Raw genomic sequence first — 13,802 nt, 5'->3', positions numbered from 1 at the left:
AGACTTTGAACTGATGTTACAATGTGATGAGGTTTTAAGATTATTTGGAGGGAGAATAAGTGTACTTTGTATGTGGGGGAAAATGTAAATTACTAGTAGTCAGAGCTGGGATTGTGGTGAATTAAGAATGTTCCCAAAACTTTGATGCTCTTTCCAATGAGAGGTAGGAATTATTTCCTCTCTCTGTGAAGCTTGATTAGCCTTTGACTATTTAAACCAATAGAGTATGGTAAAAGTGATGTGAATACTGGTCCTTGGATTTGTCTGTGAGATGACTGGCAGCTTTCACCTTGGTCCATTGGTCCCATGTAAAAAGTCTACCCTGAAGCATTTCTGCTGAAGAAGCTCATGATATCCACATGGAGAAACTGGAGAAAGAGGGAAATAAAGAGAGATTTAGTTAGCTCCCAGCTGTTTCATGCCCAGTAGCTCAAGTCATCTCAGTTGAGATCTGACACGTTATTAAACACAGTCAACACTTCCTTGCTGTGTTCTTCGCAGTTTCTGAACCACAGAATAATGCAGTTTAATTAAATAAGTGTTTAACCTTCTGTGTTTTGAGTGATAATGTGTTATGCAGTAATAGGTAACCAGAACCCATACAGTCCATGTAGGCTGGATTGTATAAAAAATTCTGAACAACAGAAATTCTGGTCTGAGATAGTTCAGGGTAGAAGATGCCTTCTTCACACACACATTCTTTTTTATAACAAAACTGGAATTGAGGGAAAAAAGAAGGTAGAACTGGAAGATAGAAGAAACATGTGAGTAAGGTTGGAACCAAATTCTATAGATTTACAGAAGTGAATGTAGAAAATTCGAGTATTCCGTCCATGAGCTCAAAATACCCTTTTAGTAGTCTTACCTGTCTGTATCTCTAAATAGTTGTAAATGCTGGCAACCATTGTTTCAGGCCCAGCAGCCAATTCTAGGAACTTAGAAAGTAAGGAACATAGCAATTCTTGTGTATTAGCTCCAAAAATACCTCAGCAATTACTATTTACTATCTTTCACTTAGTATATGTTTGGTGACAGGTAAGAAAAACAAGACAAAATTTTGATGAATTTTTCATGTTTTACTGGTATTACATTATATTATAATCTGTGAAAGTAAGTATAGAAATAGAAAAACAAAATAAATAGAGAGGAAGAGTTTTTGAAACTCATAATTTTTGTTGACTAAAAATTGAGGGGAAAATAATATACCAATGAGCTAGAAAGGTATTCCTGAGATTTTTTTCAAGCTGCTTCCACATTTAACAATATTTAACAGCAATCTTTGACAGTTTGTCCAATTGACTTATAACACATCTTTGGAGTCAGAGTTCACAAAACTCTTTAGATAAATCATTGGTTACTTAATCTCTGCTAATTAGTCCTCACAGCATGATTTGTTTTAATCACTTGCCTCCTTTCTTAGAGGAAAAGAAATCATGAAATACTGCTTAAAATTTTCCTTTAACTCATATGTGAGTCAACATTTACCTTTCCATGGCTCTGAATTTAATACCTTAAATTAGAAGAGCATAATAATTTCATTGCTCACAGTATAATATGTTAACTTACAGGGAACACACAGACAAACAAGTCTAAGTACTACCCAACCACACAATACATGAGTAATATAGGTAAATTGCTATATCTGATTTCATTCAAGAACACCAAAGACTACATAACAAATTAGTTTTATCAACTGATGTCCTCCCCAAAATACAACATTAAGATTCCATGCACAGTGTCCCATTTGTTCAAGTTTCCCTTATATTACCAAGGAATAGCATTAACACAACTAGATTGGACTTTCCCATTTATTTTTCCTTTATACAGTTCCCTCTGTTTTATGAATAGTAAACAATTTGAAAAGCAGCATAATTCCATATTTCAGCTTTCTCATTGCCTGTTTATTTACATCTCAGAAGAGTTCTCTATATTTCTGCAGGTCAAAACCTCCTTCTGCTCACCCTTCTCAAGGCCCTCTTTACTTCCTTGTTCCTCAAAGTATAGATCAGTGGATTTAGTACGGGAGTGACCACACTGTACATAATGGCAATGATCCGGTCCTGGTCCATGGAGCTACCTGAGGTAGGACGAGTGTAAATGAAAACAACAGGAACGTAGAAGAGAACAACTACCATGAAGTGTGAAGCACAAGTGGACAGTGCTTTATGGAGCATGCTGCAAGAATATGTCTTGAAGAAAAGATAGATAATAATATAGAAATAGGAGAGAAGTATTAGAAAGAATGGGCCCATGGCAATGGTTCCTGTGACAGTATTGAGCAGCCACTGGTTGAGCTCAGTGTTCCCACAGGCCAACTCTAGCAATGGCTTGACATCACAGAAGAAGTGATGGATACGGTTGGAACCACAGAAGTTTAAGCGAGAGGTCATCATTGAGTGCAGCAGGGCATGGAAAAAACCAGTTATCCAGATAGTGATAGCCATCTGGGTACAGACCTGAGGATTCATGAGAAGGGTGTAATGAAGCGGTTTGCAGATAGCCACAAAGCGGTCCAAGGCCATCACAGCCAACAACATGGCCTCTGTGCTGCCCAGGAAGTGGAAGAAATGCAGCTGGCTGATGCATCCCAAGAAAGAAATTGCTTTGTGTGTAGAGAGGAAGTTCTCCAGCATTTTTGGCAGTGTCACTGTGGAGAAGCAGATATCTAGACATGACAGGTTTCCCAGAAAGAAATACATAGGAGAATGGAGTCTTGGATCAGAGATGACAACCAACAGGATGGCTCCATTCCCAGTCACGTTGACAAAGTAAATTGCAAGGAAAACCACGAAGAGAAGAGGCTGCAGTACTTGGATGTCTGTCACTCCCAGGAGGAGAAATTCAGTGACTGATGTTTGATTCAGCATCACTTAGAAGAAAAGACAAAATAACATATGGAATGCGATCTCGGATGGGAACTAAAGTTTGCCAGCTGAGGATTTTCCCACCTAGACAACAATATTTTGAGGGAGAGCACTGCTGTCTTAAATACTCCAGTCAGAGTTTGTATTATACAATCTTTGGACCAGTAGATTATTAAATATTAAGGTTACTAATTGGTTATGAACTGTTACTAAATCTCTTTTTTTCTTTATAAGCTTTATCATTGATATTTTTCTTTCTCCCAGGGATTCAGAGCATGTTGCCAGCCTACCATCTTCTCTGATACAACTTACCTTATAGCATCCTAAATTAGCTATAACAGAGGGTAAATTTTTAAGCACTCCACCACACTGCTATCTGTTGACCTAGTAAGAAACCATCTGAAGGGTTTTTACTTAAGAAAAATAGACAATGAGAGAATAATAAGCGTTAAAAGGAAATTTGAATAGAGATGCACACACTGGAGTGCTCCTTATAAAGAGGAATTATTCAAAGTTAGGAAAATCCCTGAAAGGAGAAGTAAAAGATTTGATGAACTTAGAATAAAAAAATGAATTAACTAGAGAATGTTTCTAGGGATCCCATGGGATACTTGCTTTTATAGCTAGAGAAAATTTTGAGAAATTATCTAACCTTTATTACACCTTTATGGAAGGCTGCCTGCAAGTAATTCAGAGTAGCTTTCCTTGATAGCCGTGTATATATCGTTAAAATTTATTTATTTATATATTTATTTTATTTTTTAGAACTTTTATTGGGTGTAATTGACATACAATAAAGTGTGTATATTTAAAGTCTACAATTTGATATTTTTTTTCTTATTAGTAATTTATATGTGGCAATCCCAATCTCCCAATTCATCCCACCCCAACCCTCCTGCCCCCACTTCTTCCCTGGTGTCCATATGTTTGATCTCTATGTCTGTGTCTCTAATTCTGCCTTGCAAACCGGTTGATCTGTGCCATTTTTCTAGATTCTGCATGTATGCGTTAATATACGATATTTGTTTTTCTCTTTCTGACTTACTTTACTCTGTAGTATATCGTTAAAATTTATCACTCCTGCTTAAGATACAAATGATATGCCAAACATCATTTCTGGTTCTCTACCCACAAAACAAAACAAAATTGTATCAAAAATTCACTTGGGGGCAAAAAAACCCTTTTCCTGACATTTAAAGAAAGTAGCCATCAGACTTTCTGTACTAAATGATTTATTTCACTGTATCCTGAATATTTAGATCACATATTTACTCTGGAGAATATCTAGAGATATGGCAATTAAAATGTAGGCAGTAAAGAGCCTTCATAACCCACAAACACAATGAGGAGCCCATCATAAGACAGGAAACAAGCTCTAAATCCAGGGCATGTAAATTTAATACTAGCAAGAAAACAGAGAATATGGGCAACTCCCCATCCTGTCTCCTGATTCATTCTCGTACCTGATTGAGTGCTCAGATTCACAGCTAAGAAACCTTATCAGGTTTCTTACTCCTGAAAAGTAAACAGTAGAAAAATATTTGAAAAATGAAGAGTAAAACAATATTTGAAGTGCTAGTTTATATTGGGATTACAGCATAAAATCTTCATCTTCCAAAACCTCTTCCTTCTGAAATTCTGCCTATTTTTTATGATCCAAAGATCTTTAAACATAGAAACCCCAAGAGAGAGTGTCCCTGGGGTTTGAGAGGATTGTTGTAAGAATAAACAAGGTATCTTTCTATACCTGCAATACAAAGGACTTCTCCTTGGGGAATTCCTATCTTTAGTTCCATTTTTTTGTTGTTGTTCCTATTTTCTTTCCTTACTATGTTTCTTTCTTAGTTTCACAGCCACTTGGATAGTACAATTCTCAATGGCCTCGTGTTTCTTTTTTTTAATAAATTTATTTATTTATTTATTTATTTACTTATTTATTTATTTATTTTATTGGCTGTGTTGGGTCTTTGTTGCTGCACTCAGGCTTTCTCTAGTTGTGGTGAGCGGGGGCTACTCTTTGTTGCGGTGCATGGGCTCCTCATTGCTGTGGCTTCTCTTGTTGCAGAGCATGGGCTCTAGGCACGTGGGCTTCAGTAGTTGCAGCACATGGGCTCAATAGTTGTGGCGCACAGGCTTAGTTGGTCTGTGACATGTGGGATCTTCCTGGAGCAGAGATTGAACCTGTGTCCCCTGCATTGGCTGGTGGATTCTTAACCACTGTACCACCTAGGAAGCCCGGCCTCATGTTTTTTTTTTTAATTACCTTTCATTTCCTGGGACAGAGGTCTGGATACACTTTCTCATCTTGGGGACTTCCCTGGAAAAACTCTATGAAATGGATGGAAATTGGGCAATGACAGTTAAGGAATGAGGGCCAGTCACATCCCATTGACTCATACAGAAAGCTGATTATCTTTAATGTTCTCCTCATTTATTACTGTGCTTCTATGGAAAACAAAAAAAAGAGGAACAGGGAGAAGTAGTATTACTTTTGTTCCTTCTAAATTTGACTCTTCACTGTTGGTAATAACACTAAATTATTTTCTTTAATTTTGGGATCCTAAAGCTGACATTTCTCTCTAGGAGAATGAGGCTGTTCTCTCCAATGTGTATCTACAGTCCTTGCTATATCTTTTAGCTAAAAATATTTTATCTGCTTCATCCAAGGAATATCTATATGCAATCTGACATCTATGCAAGCTTTCTAATTATTATTATACATGTCAGGTAGTTTGTCCATTTTTCTATTGTGGTTCATTTTTGTTGCTTTGTAGAAGTTCATTATATATTCATCACATTAATAATTTCTTGTTATAGTATATGCTGTGAATATAATACAAACAAATAACAATTATTGTGTGCTCATAGTGTAAGTTATTGTTCTGAATCCATGTATTTGTATTTCTGCCCTTCCTTGACAATCTCTACATCTTTAAAGTGATGCCAAAAGTGCTGGTGGACTTCCTGCAGGAAGCATCCATCTCTGCAGCTCGTTCTTTGATCCAGTTCTTTATCTTTGGCTCTCCAGGGGCAGCTGGATGCTTCTAGTTGACTATCATGGGATAGTATCACTACTGAGTAATTGCTACCCACTCTGCCGCTCACTCCCAGATAGTACTTGGGGCTGGTGGGCATAGCCTGGCTCTTTGGCTTCATGGTAGATGAATTGGTTATGGCCCTGATGGCCCAGTGGAGGTTCTGTGGCCCAACCACATTAGCCAATTTTACTGTGACTTCATGCCTTTGGTAAGCCTAGCCTGCTCCGTGCGTACAGAGAGTGGTTCAGGTGACAACATTCATTCATTCATCATGTGGTCTACCTCACTATTCCCTTTGGACTGATTCTTATATCTTGGGACTGGATTGCAGTGGTTGTACTAAGAGTTCTTGCTGGGGTCAGCAGGAGAAAAGCTCTCTTCTCATGGTCCTCCTACCTGACCATAATGTCCACATTCTATGAAATTCTCATGACCTTGTTCATTACACCTCTCTGCTGCCCACTCCAAGTCCCTCTTTAAGGTGTTTAGCATGCTCTATAGTGGTCACCACCATCTTCAATCCTGTGATCCACACTCTTTGGAGTAAATTGGCTCATTAGGCACTGAGGAGGCAGCTCTGCATAAGGAAACTGATACACTTGATTTATGAAGGAGGGTGGTGTTGAGTTTATTTTGGGAGTGCAGATATCTCCATGGAGAAGTCTTCCAAGATTGTTTAGAAAAGAATATCTTTGTCTGTTGTTCTCCTCTAATCCTTCCATAGTTCCTCTAAAAGTGAGGACAGTATGGCAGTTTTCAAGGGCTAGATTAAGAAATTTTATTTTAAATTCTATTATTTCTTATTAAACAGGCCATGAATATTTTATACAGAAAAATAAACACAAACTGTATCACCAAAGGAAGTAGAAATATTGGCTACTTATATTGTTGTATGATATCAGAATTTATATATATATATACACAGGCATAAGAGAAGTTGGATTATTAAGTTTGTATCTGGTTTTTTAGTGAAAACTGTCATGACAATTTTTCAAGATCAACAAATATGCACTATATTCTTCCTGGGTTGATAGTATGACTAAACATGATGTGCTTAAATAATCTTTTATCATTGGGAATTTTTAGTTGTATTCATTTTTTTTTCACTATACAAGCATTGCTTATATCCAGAATTTGTTTTAACATTCTTAGAGGTTTGATTGCCATGGCTAAGGATATTGATTTTTTAAAAATTATTTATTTATTTATTTATTGTTTTATTGTGTTATTTAATTCGCTGCTTTGGGTCTTTGTTGATGTGCGGGCTTTCTTTAGAAGAGAGAGCAGAGAGTGGGGGTACTCTTAATTGCAGTGCTCGGGCTTCTTCTTGCAGTGGCTTCTCTTGTTGTGGAACATGGGCTCCAGCAGTTGCAGCACGTGGGCTCAATAGTTGTGGCTCATGGGCTCTAGTGCGCAGGCTCAGCAGTTGTGGTGCACGGGTTTAGTTGCTCCACGGCATGTGGATTCTTCCCAGCCTAGGGTTCGAACCCATGTCTCCTGCACTAGCAGGCAGATTCTTAATCACTGTGCCACCAGAGAAGCCCAGGATATTTATTATAAAAAAATATTTAAAGCTGACTGCACTTTACTTATTCATTTAATTTTCCATTGTAGAGAATTTCAAATATTCACAAACGTAGAGAGAGCAGCATCATAAATCCTCATGTAGCTGTCATTCAGCTCTGACATCAACATTTGGAGAATATTGTGCCAACTATCTACCATTCCTTTCCTTTAAGGAAAGTTTTAGACATTGTGTGTGGATTGTGTTGTGTAAACTATATAATTATGTATTCCAAACGTAAATATTTATCATGCTGTCAAACTTATGAAGACATTTTTATAAAACATACCCACCGTGTCATTATGATACTTCCCACAATTATGAAGATAGTATAAAAACACAAATAAATAGAACATTCTGAAAAATGAGGCATTAAAAAGAGAAAAAGTTCATGGAAGCAGTTTCCACTCTCTTACTCATCATGATGGTATTGATGGTATTGATGGGGATAGAACTGAAAATGGTAATTTGTAAGGTGACTCTGATGACAGAAAAGATGACATTGAATATAAAAAAGCTAATGGTGAGGATCTTCATTATTAAACTGGTGATAGAAAAGGCAATGGTGATGAAAATGGTGGTAAAGATGGGAATAGATGACCAAGTTTCAATTATATCAGTGTTACAAGGCACTTTAAAGAACAGCTCATCCAATCCACTCTTAAGTATATTATACTTATATAATATACCTAATTATATATTATAATGTAGTATATTGCGATCCCTTTGACATATTATTGATATAATATTTTGATACAATAATTTGTATAATATATAACATATATACCAAAGCAGAAATCTATATATAAGCTTGCACTTAGAGAGGGACCTAATTTCTGCTTAGTGTTCTTCCCAGTACACCATCTCACGCTCTGTGACAGCCTTGGAGTTAACTGACTCACTTTGTCATGTGGTGGTGAAGAGTGGGAATTTTTCCCCAAATGCTTGCTTATGGGAATTATTCCTAATGTCATGAACTCTCTATGCCCAGAATCGTTTTCAGTGAGCGTTTCACATCCTTATTTTTTAGACTCTAAATGAAAGGATTGAGAGTGGGAGTTACCAGGGTATACATGAAAGCAGCAACCAGCTCCCCAGAGGCGTGAGAAGTTGATGGGGGTTTCAGGTAGGTGGCAAAGACCGTGCTATAGAAGAAGATGACCACGGAGAGGTGGGAGCTGCATGTGGCCAGGGCTTTCTTTTTCCCCTGTGCTGATGGGACCCTAGCTACAGCATGGAAAATATGGAGATAAGACCTCATGGTACAGAGGAGAGGGCTGATTCCTAAAAGTCCTGTCAGAACTATCATCAACTCCTCATTGAGGCGGGTATGGGAGCAAGAAAGTTTAAAGAGTGGGCCAGAATCACAGAAAAAGTGGGGAATTTCTTGATTAGTATGGAATGATAGTTGGGATAGCAACAGGGCATGGACAAGAGAGACAGATGGGCCACTCCCCATGACCCACCCACCAGCAGTCCACATCTGCAAGGAGTCATGAGGAGTGGATAGTGCAGAGGATGGCAGATGGCAGCATAGCAGTCGATAGCCATGGCAGTCAAAAGCAGATTGTCCATATCAGCAAAAAGTGCAAAGAAATATAATTGGGCCAGACACTGAGAGAAAAATCCATTGCTGTTCCACAAAGCCTCCAGCATTTTGGGGGCTGTGGTGGTCATGAAGCAGAGGTCAACCAGGGAGAGCTGCCTGAGGAAGAAGCACGTGGGTGTGTGGAGGCGGATGTCAGCACCGACAGCCAGCGGAAGTAGAAAGTTTCCTAAGAGACTCAGCAAGTAGAGGGTGAGGAAGAGACCAAAGAGGAGCTGTCGTTTGTCTGGGTCACTGGACAACCCTGAGAGGACAAAGTCGGGAGTCTTGCTGCAGTTCATTCTGGGTCTTGATGTGCTATAAGAAGGGAATCAGCATGAAGAGGATTCACTCACTGTTAGCTACAGGTGGATAGAGCCTTGGATGCTGCCTCTTGGCAATGGGTTTTCCTTATACCACCAATATGACGAATGGATAAAAAAGTAAAATAGCAATGGGAAGGACAGAGTTGGACCTCACAAAAGCTGGTCAAAGTTAGGAGACACTAACGTATGAGAATGAGAGAAACAACAGAGACTTTCTGGAGTTATTAAAGTGCAAAGAAGTTTTTTTTCCAAAGATTTTTTTTTTTTTGATGTGGACCATTTTAAAAGTCTTTTTTGAATTTGTTACAATATTGCTTCTGTTTTAGGTTTTTGTTTTTTGGCTGCGAGGCATGTGGGATCCTAACTCCTTGACCAGGTATCAAACCTGCACCCCCTGCATTGGAAGGTGAGGTCTTAACCACTGGACTGCCAGGAATGTCACGTAAAAGAGTTTTCTTAACTAAACTTTGTGTGACAGATGGCTTAAGTACTTGTTCGTAAATCTGTTTTCATCAGAAGACCATGAATGTTTCAAGGCAGAGGCTACATCCAGTACTTAGCGTAGTACTTGGCATATAGCAAGAGCTCAATAAATGCTCTTACCCACCTACACAGTAACTATTCCAGTTCAAGATATTGTTGATTGACTGGAGAACTATTATCCTCCTGTTTTAATATGGATCTTGCACCATCCAATACATTCTCCGTACTGTAGTCAGTGTGATCTTTTCAAAAAAAGAAAATCTCATCAAGTCACTTCTTTGTTTAAAAATGGGTCTCTACATACAGATGCCAATAGACCCATGAAAAGATGCTCATTATTGCTAATTATTAGAGAAATGCAAATCAAAACTGCAATGAGGTACCACCTCACACTGGTCAGAATGACCATTAATAAAAAGTCTACAAATAAAAGTGGTAGAGAAGGTGTGGAGAAAAGGGAATCCTCTTACACTGTTGGTGGGAATGTAAGTTGGTGCAGCCACTATGGAAGACAATGTGGAGGTTCCTCAAAAAATTAAAAATAAATTTGCCATATGATCCAGCAATTCCACTTCTGGGAATACACCCAGACTAAACTATGATTCAAAAAGATACATGCACCCCTATGTTCATAGCAGCACTATTTACAATAGCCAAGATAGAAACAACTTAAATGTCCATCAGCAGATGAATGGATAAAGAAGATGTGATATATATATATGTATATATATGGCATGTATATACATGTACATATACTAAGTGAAGTAATTCAGAATGAGAAAGACAAATACCATATGATATCACTTACATGTGTAATCTAAAAATATGACACAGTGAATATATCTATGAAACAGAAACAGACTCACAGAAATAGAGAACAGACTTGTGAAAGTTCCCTGGCAGCCCAGCAGTTAGGATTTGGTGCTTTCACTGCCTTGGCCTGAGTTCAATCCCTGGTAGGGAAAATCTGATCCTGCAACAAAAAAGAAGAAGAAGGAGAAGGAGAAGGAGAAGAAGGAGAAGAAGAAGAAGAAGAAGAAGAAGAAGAGGAAGAAGAGACTTGTGGTTGCCAAGGGGGAAGGACGGGGAGAATAAGGGGAAGGGGGAGAGAAAAGGGAGGGGATAGGAGAGGGATGTATTGGGAGTTTAGGATTAGCCAAAGAAACTATTATGTATAGGATGGACAAATAGCAAAATTCTACTGTTTAGCACAGGGAACTTCAATATCCTGTGATAAATCATAATGGAAAGAATATGAAAAATAATATATGCATAACTGAGTCACTATGCTGTAGCGCAGAAATTAACACAACATTGTAAATCAACTACACTTCAATAAAATAAAAAAAAGGGTCTCTAGAAAACCATTGCTCTTATAAAAAAATACCTTGTCATGTCTTACAAAGCTCATTTGGCTTTGACCTTGAGATGTCTCACCAGCTTCATCTTGCACCACAGTCCACTCGTTATCTGCTTCCCAGCAACAGTGGCTGCACTGCATTAGCCTGCATGAACCATATTCATTCTCTTCTCTCTGAGTCAACGCTTGCTCATCCTTCTAGGCTCAGATCTATTGGTGATGTTCTAGCACTTTTTTTTTTTTTTGGTGGCCATACTGCATGGCATGTGGGATCTTATTTCCCTGACAAGGGATTGAAACTGGACTTTTGCCTTTACACCTTTCTTGAACACACTTCCATCAAACTTCTGCTCTTATCATTCCACTGAATTCCCTCTTGTCAATGTCAAAGTTCAATTCTCAGTCCTTAAGTTACTTGACCTCTCAATAAGATTTAACACAGTTGAGCCTTCTTTTCTCACGCCAAACATGTTTTAAAAAACCTTGCTTTCAGGATACCCACCATGCTCTCCTGGGTTTCCAGCGCAGACTCCTTTTCAGTTTCCTTGGCTGGTTACTGCTCTTCCTCCCTATTATGCACTTTTGTACCTCTCGCTTGTCTACCTTCCAGTTCTGTGCCTCATATATCTATAAACAGGTAACTCTCAAATTATACCTTCAGTTTCAACCTATTTTCTTAACTCTAGACTTGTGTATTTAACTTCCAAGTAGACATTTCTACAGTAGCAGTTTTACCATTTTAGATGTTTTCTTATAGCTGGATTGATTTACATACTGTGTTGGAAACAGATACACAAATCAAACAGACTTTCAACATTATATAGCCCACCAAGTGCAGAACTTTAACTCTCTGTTGTCCACTTTGAAAGCCGATGCCATTCCTCCATTTGCCAAATGGTGTCTTCAACACTTGCCTCTAGCTTCCTTAATCTCTACTCCATGAATGATGACCTTGGAGACATTCATTCTAGCCAATGCTATTGGTGGGTAGATGGGACAGAACAAAGAATCCAGGGCCTTGGGTTACACCAGTGAGAGCAGGTAAAGATAATGCAGTTTAGGAGCTGAGCATTATCAACCTTCATCTCTCTTGGGACCAGAAAGAATTTGGCTTCAGAAGAAATCTTTTTGGTCTTAGAGACTCAGTTCCCGGAGTTACTCATTAGTGAAAAACCTTGAGGAATTTTCTGTTGAGAAAATTTCCTATAGATAGAGTTGAGGAATAAAATCAACAGTTAAACAGAAGCCTAACATTGATTTGAAAGTAAAATTAGAAAGATTACTTAAAGCTCACAACTTCTCTCTAGTCACTTCCCTGTCTCCTTAAGTAAGAATAGCTTGAAGAGACTAACATAAGACCATAACATTTTATATATGTCCTTTTATTGTTATTGTTCTGAGAAGTTTTATCATAAAAGTATATTGAAGTTTATCAAATTGTTTTCATACATCTATTGATAAAATCATCTCAGTTGAGACCTGAAACATTATTAAAGGGTCAATGCTTCCCTGCTGTGTTCTTCTCAATTTCTGAACCACAGAATAATGCAGTTTAATTAAATAAGTGTTTAACCTCCTGTGTTTTTGGCAATATGTGTTCTACAGCCATGAGTAACGAGAACCCATGTGCTCCTCTGTAGTTTGCAGCCTCCATGTAGGTTGGATTATGTAAAAAATTCTCATCAATGGAAGTTATAGTCTGAAATAGTTCAAGGTAGAAGATGCCTTCTCCACACACACATTCTTTTATAAACAAAACTGGAATTGAGGGACAAAGAAGGTAGAGTTGGAAGATAGAAGAAGCATGTGAGTAAGGTTAGAACCAAACTCTTTGGGTTTACAAAAGTGAATGTAAAAATTTGAGCAGTCTGTCCATGAGCTCAAAATATTCTTTATAGTCTTATCTTTCTGTATCTCTAAAAAAGTTGTAAATGCTGGCACCCACCATTGTTTCAGGTCCAGCAGCGCTTTGGAACTTAGAAGTGAGGAGCAAAGTAATTCTAGTCTATTATCTTCAAAAATACTTCAGCAATTACTACTTAATAGCTTTAACTTAGTATAAGTTTGGTGACTGGTAAGGAAAACAAAACAAAATTTTGGTGAATTCTTCATTTTTCACTGGTATATCATATTGTATCACATTACAACCTGTGAAAATAAGTATAGAAAAACAAGTAAATAAAAAAGAAGAGTTTTGCGTCTCAATTTTCCATGACCAAAAATTGAGGGGAGGGTTTCCCTGGGGGCACAGTGGTTAAGAATCTGCCTGCCAATGCAGGGGAATGCATTCGAGCCCTGGTCCGGGAAGATCCCACATGCCGTGAAGCTACTAATCCTATGCACCACAACTATAGAGCCTGTGCTCTATAGCCCATGAGCCAAAACTATTGAACCCACGTGCCACAACTACTGAAGCCCACACTCCTAGAGCCCAAGCTCCACAACAAGAGAAGCCACTGCAATGAGAAGCCTGTGCACTGCAACGAAAAGTAGCCCCCATTCTCTGCAACTAGAGAAAGGCTATGTGTAGCAACAAAGATCCAACACAGCCAATAAGTAAATAAATGAATAAATAAATGCAT

At 38.2% G+C, this 13,802-nt stretch overlaps 2 pseudogenes; both read right to left on the bottom strand.

Moving 5' to 3' along the window:
• Nucleotides 1-1,940: 1,940 nt before the first annotated feature.
• On the bottom strand, nucleotides 1,941-2,894 carry LOC130830844 (olfactory receptor 12D2-like; annotated as a pseudogene).
• A 5,542-nt stretch (nucleotides 2,895-8,436) lies between these two features.
• Nucleotides 8,437-9,353, bottom strand: LOC130831953 (olfactory receptor 1361-like; annotated as a pseudogene).
• Between the last annotated feature and the right edge of the window lie 4,449 nt (nucleotides 9,354-13,802).

This window comes from Hippopotamus amphibius, chromosome 11, assembly GCF_030028045.1.
Source record: "Hippopotamus amphibius kiboko isolate mHipAmp2 chromosome 11, mHipAmp2.hap2, whole genome shotgun sequence".
Lineage (NCBI taxonomy): Eukaryota > Metazoa > Chordata > Mammalia > Artiodactyla > Hippopotamidae > Hippopotamus > Hippopotamus amphibius.
This window is presented reverse-complemented; position numbering and strand designations above follow the sequence as displayed.